Source organism: Oncorhynchus mykiss, chromosome 10 (assembly GCF_057628025.1).
Source record: "Oncorhynchus mykiss isolate SJ-2025 chromosome 10, ASM5762802v1, whole genome shotgun sequence".
Classification (NCBI taxonomy): domain Eukaryota; kingdom Metazoa; phylum Chordata; class Actinopteri; order Salmoniformes; family Salmonidae; genus Oncorhynchus; species Oncorhynchus mykiss.
In genome coordinates this window covers 75,273,839-75,284,310 of record NC_143031.1, presented here as the reverse complement: position 1 = coordinate 75,284,310, position 10,472 = coordinate 75,273,839, and the positions used below count along the sequence as shown (strand labels likewise).

The 10,472-nt window shown below is 42.1% G+C and overlaps 1 pseudogene; it reads left to right on the top strand.

Moving 5' to 3' along the window:
* The first annotated feature begins 440 nt into the window (after positions 1-440).
* LOC149980302 (GTPase IMAP family member 7-like) lies at positions 441-6,468 on the top strand (annotated as a pseudogene).
* The last annotated feature ends 4,004 nt before the right edge of the window (positions 6,469-10,472 follow it).

Here is a 10,472-nt window from a genome sequence, read left to right as displayed (position 1 = left end):
GCAGTTTAGGGTTGGCACGTGGAGAAAGAATTTCCCCCTAAGGGGGGAGAGGCGCAGGTGTCAGGCTGCTGGAGAGCATTTTAGCAACATGAAATCGTATTAAAATCTGTTTATATAGACCCCCAGGAAGAATGACATTTTAATTTTTACATTTTCTGACAAGTAAGCAATTGGATAAGGTAATTTTCACTTTTTCATAAATTCTTAGAATGTTTGGGAATTACATATACTAAAGCATATTGATTAATACAAGCACATAAATACATTTTGAAATGACCTAATTAATGAAAATGAACACAATGTAATGTAGTATAGTGCAAGTTGACAGATGCATTGATCTTTCAATTCATAATTATTGTTTTTTTTACTGATCTATACATGAGTTATTGAGATAGGAATAATGCCCATATTTGTTTTATTATTCATCTGTGATCCTACTCATGTACGTCTCTGAGCAGCAGTATTCCATTTTGCTCATCACTAAGGACATACAAATCTCTTCTCTCGTCTACTTACTGTTGCTTTCAGAAGCTGAAATCAGCAATGACCTGAGACTGGTTTTGGTTGGTCTGAGTGGATTGGAGAAGAGTGCAGCATGAAACACCATCATGGGCCAAAAGCTGTTTGATTCCAGAATCAGTCCCAAGTCACTGACCCTGAAGAGTGAGAGCAGAGAGAGAGACGGGGCTGTGTGGGAGGACAGTGATGGTTGTGGACACTCCAGGTCTGCTCAACAGTGACCTCTCTGAAGAGGAAGTCAGAGATTAGATTGAGAGGTCTTTGTCTCTCTCTAACACCAGGTCCCCATGCCTTCCTACCGGTCATTCAGCTGGGCCGCTTCACAGAGCAAGAGAAGAGAGTGATGGAGACACTGGAGAAGATGTTAAGTCCCTCTGTCAGTGAATATACCATAGTGCTTTTTAGTTATGGAGACACTTCCGTAGAGCTGTTTTTTTAGAGAAGACCAAAACCTGAAGAATTTTGTTCAGAAATGGGAAGGCAGTTTCCAAGTGTTCAACAATGATGTTAAGTGCGATACCAATCAGGTCAGAGAGCTTTTAGACAAAGTAGAACAGGTAATAAGACAGAGTATGCAAAATTATGAAGATAGTCGAATAATTACACTAAACATCATCACTTCTTCTCTGGATTTGACTGTGGTTTCTCATCAGGATGTTAATCAAAGCATCAGAGCCTGTGAACAGTGCTACATTTTACAAGGTAAAAATCTGTCTTTCTGCCCTTAACAAGGCAGTGTTCCACGGTAAACCATCATTGTAAACAAGAATGTGTTCTTAACTGATCTGCCTCGTTAAATAAAGGTTAAATAATAATTAGGCCCCAATCTATGGATTTCGTATGACTGGGCAGGGGCCCAGCCAATCAGAATGAGTTTCCCCACGAAAGGGCTTTAATACAGACAGAAATACTCCTCAGTTTCATCAGCTGTCTGGATGGCTGGTCTCAGACATTTCAAGGTCCTGAAGTGGCCTACCCAGTCTCCAGATCTCAACCCCATAGAAAATCTTTGGAGGGAGTTGAAAGTCCGTGTTGCCCAGCAACAGCCCCAAGACATCACTGCTCTAGAGGAGATCTGCATGGAGTATTGGGCCAAAATACCAGCAACAGTGTGTGAAAACCTTGTGAAGACTTACAGAACACGTTTGACCTCTGTCATTGCCAACAAAGGGTATATAACAAAGTATTGAGATAAACTTTTGTTATTGACCAAATACTTATTTTCCACCATAATTTGCAAATAAATTCATTAAAAATCCTACAATGTGATTTTCTGGAGAAAAAAATCGCATTTTGTCTGTCATAGTTGAAGTGTTCCTGTGATGAAAATTACAGTCCTCTCATCTTTTTAAGTGGGAGAACTTGCACAATTGGTGGCTGACTAAATACTTTTTTGCCCCACTGTAGATGTCATCCTAACTAACTCGCCCTCCAAATACACCTGTCCGGGGTATCCTGGAATGACATTGACCTCATCCCGTCAGTAGATGATGCCTGGCTATTCTTTAAAAGTGCCTTCCTCACCATCTTAAATAAGCATGCCCCTCTCAAAAAATGTAGAACTAGGAATAGATATAGTCCTTGGTTCACTCCAGACCTGTCTGCCCTTGACCAGCACAAAAACATCCTGTGGCGTTTTGCATTAGCATCGAATAGCCCCGGTGATATGCAACTTTTCAGGGAAGTTAAGAACAAATATACACAGGCAGTTAGAAAAGCTAAAGCAAGATTTTTCAAACAGAAATTTGCATCCTGTAGTACTAACTCAAAAAAGTTATGGGACACTGTAAAGTCCATGGAGAATAAGAGCACCACCTCCCAGCTGCCCACTGCTCTGAGGCTAGGAAACACTGTCACCACCGATAAATCCACTATAATTGAGAATTTGAATAAGCATTTCTCTACGGCTGGCCATGCCTTCCACATGGCTACCCCTACCCCGGTCAACTGCCCGGCACCCTCCACATCAACCCGCGAAAACCCCCACCATTTCTCCTTTACCCAAATCCAGATAGCTGATGTTCTGAAAGAGCTGCAAAATCTGGACGCCTACAAATCAGCCGGATTAGACAATCTGGACCCTCTCTTTCTAAAATTATCTGCCGAAATTGTTGCAACCCCTATTACTAGCCTGTTCAACCTCTCTTTCGTATCGTCTGAGATTCCCAAAGATTGGAAAGCTGCCGTGGTCATCCCCTCTTCAAAGGGGGTGACACTCTAGACCCAAACTGCTACAGACCTATATCAATCCTACCCTGTTTTTCTAAGGTCTTCGAAAGCCAAGTTAACAAACGACCTCTTAGAACTACCCATCCCGGAATCGGGAGAATTGTCATCAACTGACACTAATTAGCATAACGCAACGGACAAAAAAATCTTACTAGAAAATATTCAGATTCATGAAATCACAAGTGAAATATATTGAAACACAGTTTAGCCTTTTGTTAATCACCCTGTCATCTCAGATTTTGATATTATGCTTTACAGCCAAAGCAAGACAAGCATTTGTGTAAGTTTATCGATAGCATAGCATAGCATAATGTCCAGCTAGCACCAGGTAACTTGGTCACGAACATCAGAAAAGCAATCAAATTAAATCGTTTACCTTTGATGAGCTTTGGATGTTTTCACTCACGAGACTCCCAGTTAGACAGCAAATGTTCCTTTTGTTCCATAAAGATTGTTTTTGGAGCCGAAATACCTCCGTTTGTTCTTCACGTTTGGCTGAGAAATCGACCGGAAATTGAGGTCACAACAACGGTGAAAAATATTCCAAATTAGATCTATAATATTGACAGAAACATGGCAAACGTTTTTTTATAATCAATCCTCAAGGTGTTTTTCAAATATCTATTCGATAATATATCAACCGGGACAGTTGGCTTCTTAGTAGGAGCGAGAGAAACAATTGCCGCATTTGTCTATTATGCACAAATCAATCCTCAAGAGCCACCAGCTGACCACTGACGCAATGTTGTCGTTCACGCTCATTTTTCAAAATAAAAGCCTGAAACTATGTCTTGTGATACTAAACACATTAGGGAAGCCATAGAAAAAGGAATCTGGTTGATATCCCTTTCACTGCTCAATAGGGACACATAGGAACGCAGAGGTTTCTAAATAAGAGTCACTGTCTGATTGGATTTTTCTCAGGCTTTCGCCTGCTATATCAGTTCTGTTATACTCACAGACAATATTTTTACAGTTTTGGAAACTTTAGAGTCTTTTCTATCCTAATCTGTCAATTATATGCATATTCTAGCATCTGATCCTGAAAAATAGGCCGTTTACTTTGGGAACGTTATTTTTCCAAAAATAAAAATAGTGCCCCCTAGTTTCAAGAGGTTTTAACAAACAGATTACTGACCATTTCGAATACCACAATACCTTCTCCGCTATGCAATCTGGTTTCAGAGCTGGTTATGGGTGCTCCTCAGCCACGCTCAAGGTTCTAAATGACATCATAACCGCCATTGATAAGAGACATTACTGTGCAGCCGTATCCATCGACCTGGCCAAGGCTTTCAACTCTGTCAATCACAACATTCTTATTGGCAGACTCGACAGCCTTGGATTCTCAAATGATTGCCTCGCCTGGTTTACCAAATACTTCTTTGATAGAGTTCTGTGTGTCAAATTGGAGGGCCTGTTTCCAGACCTCTGACAGTCTCTATGGGTGTGCCACAGGGTTCAATTCTTGGGCCGACTCTCTTTTCTATATACATCAATGATGTTGCTCTTGCTACTGGTGATTTTAGACTGTAAACTCTCCTTCCAGACTCACATTAAGCATCTCCAATCCAAAATTAAATCTAGAATCGGCGTCCTATATCGCAACAAAGCATCCTTCACTCATGCTGCCAAACATACCCTCGTAAAACTGACCATCCTACCGATCCTCAACTTCGGTGATGTCATCTATAAAATAGCCTCCAACACTCTACTCAGCAAATTGGATGCAGTCTATCACAGTGCCATCCGTTTTGTCACCAAAGCCCCATACACTACCCACCATTGTGACCTGTACGCTCTCGTTGGTTGGCCCCCGCTTCATACTCGTCGCCAAACCCACTGGCTACAGGTTATCTACAAGTCTCTGCTAGGTAAAGCCCCTCCTTATCTCAGCTCACTGGTCACCATAGCAGCACCCACTCGTAGCACGCGCTCCAGCAGGTATATCTCACTGGTCACCCCCAAAGCCGATTCCTCCTTTGGTCGTCTTTCCTTCCAGTTCTCTGCTGCCCATGACTGGAACTAATTTCAAAAATGTCTGAAGCTGGAGACTCACATCTCCCTCACTAGCTTTAAGCACCAGCTGTCAGAGCAGCTCACAGATCACTGCACATGTACATAGCCCATCTGTTAACAGCCCATCTATCTACCTACCTCATCCCCATACTGGTATTTATTTATTTATTTATTTTGCTCCTTTGCACCCCAGTATCTCAACCTGCACATTCATCTTCTGCCGATCTACCATTCCAGTGTTTAATTGCAATATTGTAATTACTTCGCCACCACAGCCTATTTATTTCCTTAACTTACCTCATTTGCACTCACTGTATATAGACTTTTTGATTTATTTTGTTCTACTGTATTATTGACTGTATGTTTTGTTTACTCCATGTGTAACTCTGTGTTGTTGTATGTGTCGAATTGCTATGCTTTATCTTGGCCAGGTCGCAGTTGCAAATGAGAACTTGTTCTCAACTAGCCTACCTGGTTAAATAAAGGTGAAATAAAAAATAAAAAACATTGTTTGTAACATGTTTTCACAACAAATATATTTCATTAAGCTGTTGCCAACCCCTCACTGTGTTTGAGAAAATAATGAAGAAGAGAGGAGGAGATAGAAACGCATGGTGGTGAGATATTCTGTAGTTAAAAGTAATGTCTCAGCCAATTAATTATTAAAATATAGTTAAAGGTTATTTATCAGACAATTCATTATAGAAATATTAAGCTAGCCCAATTATTAGGCAATTCAATATCAAATGCAAATGTATTGATGGATAACTCTGTAAGGCGCCTTGCACAATCAATGAACCAAAAGCATCGCCCAGGTCTATACGTTATCTCCAAGACTCATGGATAAAAAGTTTGTAGCTTAGCATAAGTTAACCAGTCCATTCAGTATGCACACTAAAAAGTATACACTTAAATGTAATTGCTACTATTTTTTATTTTATGTACATGCTAAACCAATTATCTACCAAAGACATCTTGAATCAGTTTTTTTATGTTTATGTCATGCATAATATGTATTGTATAACAGCACAATCATTATTTTAATTAAGTTGGGCTCTACAGGTCTAAAGTACGCATATGCATACGCTCTAATATGTGTTCGAGTGTTTGTTTGAATAAATCATCGCCTTAGAAAATGCTGTCCATTTAGTTGTGTTCGGCTTTGAAACAACATCCACAACGATCATCTTTTCCACTCAGTTTCAACCCGTTGGTTCTTCAAATTTACCAATCACGGTGAGGTGAGTGTTAAAATAACTACACTGTTGTGATGATGTGTTTGATGTGATTTTCAAATTGCATTTGCTTCTACACCTGCATTGCTTGCTGTTTGGGGTTTTAGGCTGGGTTTCTGTACAGCACTTTGAGATATCAGCTGATGTAAGAAGGGCTTTATAAATACATTTCCCTCCTTGACTCAACACTGAGAATTCCGAGGTGACTTAACCTGTCATCAACCACGGTTATCCTGAGGTGGGTTTTAATCAGTTTTAGAGCTGAGAAGCTTCTCTCGCAAGAAGCACTGCTGACTGGTGTAACAACAGAAATCTTGCAAAGTCGAAATAGCTCATGGAAGACCTCTTTAGAAGGTTCTAGAAGCACAACAAAGTAAAGGAGAGTAGATGGTCTGTCTCTTTCACTTTTTTCTCTCCTATCGAGAAGCCCCCTGGTTTGATGAACCTCATGTTTGAGGTCCTCTAAATCTGACTCAAAGGTCTGAGCAAAGTCAAACAGAAGCTCCTCATTCAAAAATGCTGTTCTCTTTGGGTTGAGAGACTGGACCCCTTGCATTATCTCACAATTCTTCTTTGAAAAACGCCTCTGTCAAGACTGTCAAGCACCTGATAAAACATAGCTTTTTTGAAGCTCTCACCATCACTTTGGTCACAACATTGACGAATACGCTGATTCGGTGTGTGAGTTCATTAGAACGTGCGTTGAAGATGTCGTTCCCATAGCAACGATTAAAACATTCCCTAACCAGAAACCGTGGATTGATGGCAGCATTCGCGTGAAACTGAAAGCGCGAACCACTGCTTTTAATCAGGGCAAGGTGTCTGGTAACATGACCGAATACAAACAGTGCAGCTATTCCCTCCGCAAGGCTATCAAACAAGCTAAGCGTCAGTACAGAGACAAAGTAGAATCTCAATTCAACGGCTCAGACACAAGAGGCATGTGGCAGGGTCTACAGTCAATCACGGACTACAGGAAGAAATCCAGCCCAGTCACGGACCAGGATGTCCTGCTCCCAGGCAGACTAAATAACTTTTTTGCCCGCTTTGAGGACAATACAGTGCCACTGACACGGCCTGCAACGAAAACATGCGGTCTCTCCTTCACTGCAGCCGAGGTGAGTAAGACATTTAAACGTGTTAACCCTCGCAAGGCTGCAGGCCCAGACGGCATCCCCAGCCGCGCCCTCAGAGCATGCGCAGACCAGCTGGCCGGTGTGTTTACGGACATATTCAATCAATCCCTATACCAGTCTGCTGTTCCCACATGCTTCAAGAGGGCCACCATTGTTCCTGTTCCCAAGAAAGCTAAGGTAACTGAGCTAAACGACTACCGCCCCGTAGCACTCACTTCCGTCATCATGAAGTGCTTTGAGAGACTAGTCAAGGACCATATCACCTCCACCCTACCTGACACCCTAGACCCACTCCAATTTGCTTACCGCCCAAATAGGTCCACAGATGATGCAATCTCAACCACACTGCACACCGCCCTAACCCATCTGGACAAGAGGAATACCTATGTGAGAATGCTGTTCATTGACTACAGCTCGGCATTCAACACCATAGTACCCTCCAAGCTCGTCATCAAGTTCGAGACCCTGGGTCTCGACCCCGCCCTGTGCAACTGGGTACTGGACTTCCTGACGGGCCGCCCCCAGGTGGTGAGGGTAGGCAACAACATCTCCTCCCGGCTGATCCTCAACACTGGGGCCCCACAAGGGTGCGTTCTGAGCCCTCTCCTGTACTCCCTGTTCACCCACGACTGCGTGGCCACGCACGCCTCCAACTCAATCATCAAGTTTGCGGACGACACAACAGTGGTAGGCTTGATTACCAACAACGACGAGACGGCCTACAGGGAGGTGGTGAGGGCCCTCGGAGTGTGGTGTCAGGAAAATAACCTCACACTCAACGTCAACAAAACTAAGGAGATGATTGTGGACTTCAGGAAACAGCAGAGGGAACACCCCCCTATCCACATCGATGGAACAGTAGTGGAGAGGGTAGAAAGTTTTAAGTTCCTCGGCATACACATCACAGACAAACTGAATTGGTCCACTCACACAGACAGCATTGTGAAGAAGGCGCAGCAGCGCCTCTTCAACCTCAGGAGGCTGAAGAAATTCGGCTTGTCACCAAAAGCACTCACAAACTTCTACAGATGCACAATCGAGAGCATCCTGGCGGGCTGTTTCACCGCCTGGTACGGCAACTGCTCCGCCCTCAACCGTAAGGCTCTCCAGAGGGTGGTGAGGTCTGCACAACGCATCACCGGGGGCAAACTACCGGCCCTCCAGGACACCTACACCACCCGATGTCACAGGAAGGCCATAAAGATCATCAAGGACATCAACCACCCGAGCCACTGCCTGTTCACCCCGCTATCATCCAGAAGGCGAGGTCAGTACAGGTGCATCAAAGCTGGGACCGAGAGACTGAAAAACAGCTTCTATCTCAAGGCCATCAGACTGTTAAACAGCCACCACTAACATTGAGTGGCTGCTGCCAACACACTGACACTGACTTAACTCCAGCCACTTTAATAATGGGAATTGATGGGAAATTATGTAAATATATCACTAGCCACTTTAAACAATGCTACCTTATATAATGTTACTTACCCTACATTATTCATCTCATATGCATACGTATATACTGTACTCTATATCATCGACTGTATCCTTATGTAATACATGTATCACTAGCCACTTTAACTATGCCACTTTGTTTTTGAAAACTTTGTTTTCAGCAAAAAACTGGGTCAGGCACTGATTTTACAGTATCGAGAAGCACCAAATTCAAACAATGTGCATTATATTACACACAAAATGCAAATATTGCACTGTTTTTAATCCGTGCAGACAGGACCCTCATCTGTGGATCTTGAAATGTCTGAAATACACATTAAATAATGTCATATCTCTATGGAAATGTATAATTAAGGGATCCACAAGATTAGATACTAACAGCTGCTAACTAAAATGTGTAGTTTAAAGTTTAGGCCTGGCCTACCATTGGGCCCTTTTGGAACAGCATATCTGGTGTCTCTCTTATTGGATATAGGGGGCGCTATTTTAATTGTTGGATGAAAAACGTTCCCGTTTTAAACAAGATATTTTGTCACGAAAAGATGCTATAATTGACAGCTTTGGAAAGAAAACACTCTGACATTTCCAAAACTGCAAAGATATTGTCTGTGAGTGCCACAGAACTGATGTTACAGAAAAAACCCAGATAAAAATCCAATCAGGAAGTGCCGCATTTTTTGAAACCGCCTCATGGCAATGACTCCTTATATGGCTGTGAAGGAGCTAGGAGTCAGCTTATGTTTTCCACGTTTTCCCCAAGGTGTCTGCAGCATTGTGACGTATTTGTAGGCATATCATTGGAAGATTGACCATAAGAGACTACATCTACCAGGTGGTCGCTTGGTGTCCTCCGTCGCAATTATTGCGTAATCTCCAGCTGCAGTATTTTTCCGTTTTCTTCTGGTGAGAAGGCAACTGCCACCACTGATAGATTATCGAATAGATATGTGAAAAACACTATGAGGATTGATTCTAAACAACGTTTGCCATGTTTCTGTCGATATTATGGAGCTAATTTGGAAAAAAGTTTGGCGTTGTAAGTGACTGCATATTCCGGTGTTTTTCTTAGCCAAACGTGATGAACAAAACGGAGCTATTTCGTCTACACAAATAATATTTTTGGAAAAATTGAACATTTGCTGTCTAACTAAGAGTCTCGTCATTGAAAACATCCGAAGTTCTTCAAAGGTAAATTATTTTATTTGAATGCTTTTCTTGTTACTGTGAAAATGTTGCCTGCTGAATGCTAGGCTTAATGCTATGCTAGGCTATCAATACTCTTACAGAAATGCTTGTGTAGCTTTGGTTGAAAAGCATATTTTGAAAATCTGAGATGACAGTGTTGTTAACAAAAGGCTAAGCTTGTGTTTGTATATATTTATTTCATTTAATTTGCGATTTTCATGAATAGGAAACGTTGCGTTATGGTAATGGGCTGGAGGCTATGATTACGCTCCCGGATATGGGATTTCTCGACGCTAGAGGTTATCTGATTAATAACTGTCTCTTAACGGAGCCAAAGATCTAATGTTAAATTATACAGCGACTCATCCTTCGTAAAAGTTGTTCAGGAAACCTAAACCCGATGCTAAACCTTAAAACAGTTGGACGTCAAAATAAATGCTTCTTTCAACAAGAGGTGAAATGAGATGTCAATCAGCATCAAACTGCATGTAGAACATTATATTTTGGGGTGGCACCCGGTGTGGCCAATCAGATGGCAGCGGTTTCCAGTGCAAACCTGGACACCCCACTGGCTACGCCCCTGGGGTTAAGTTTAGGAGTTAGGTTAAAGGGTTAAGGTTAGGGTTAGGGGAAGATTTAGCTAACATGCTAAGTAGTAGCAAAGTAGCTAAAAAAGTAGTAAGTAGTTTAAAAG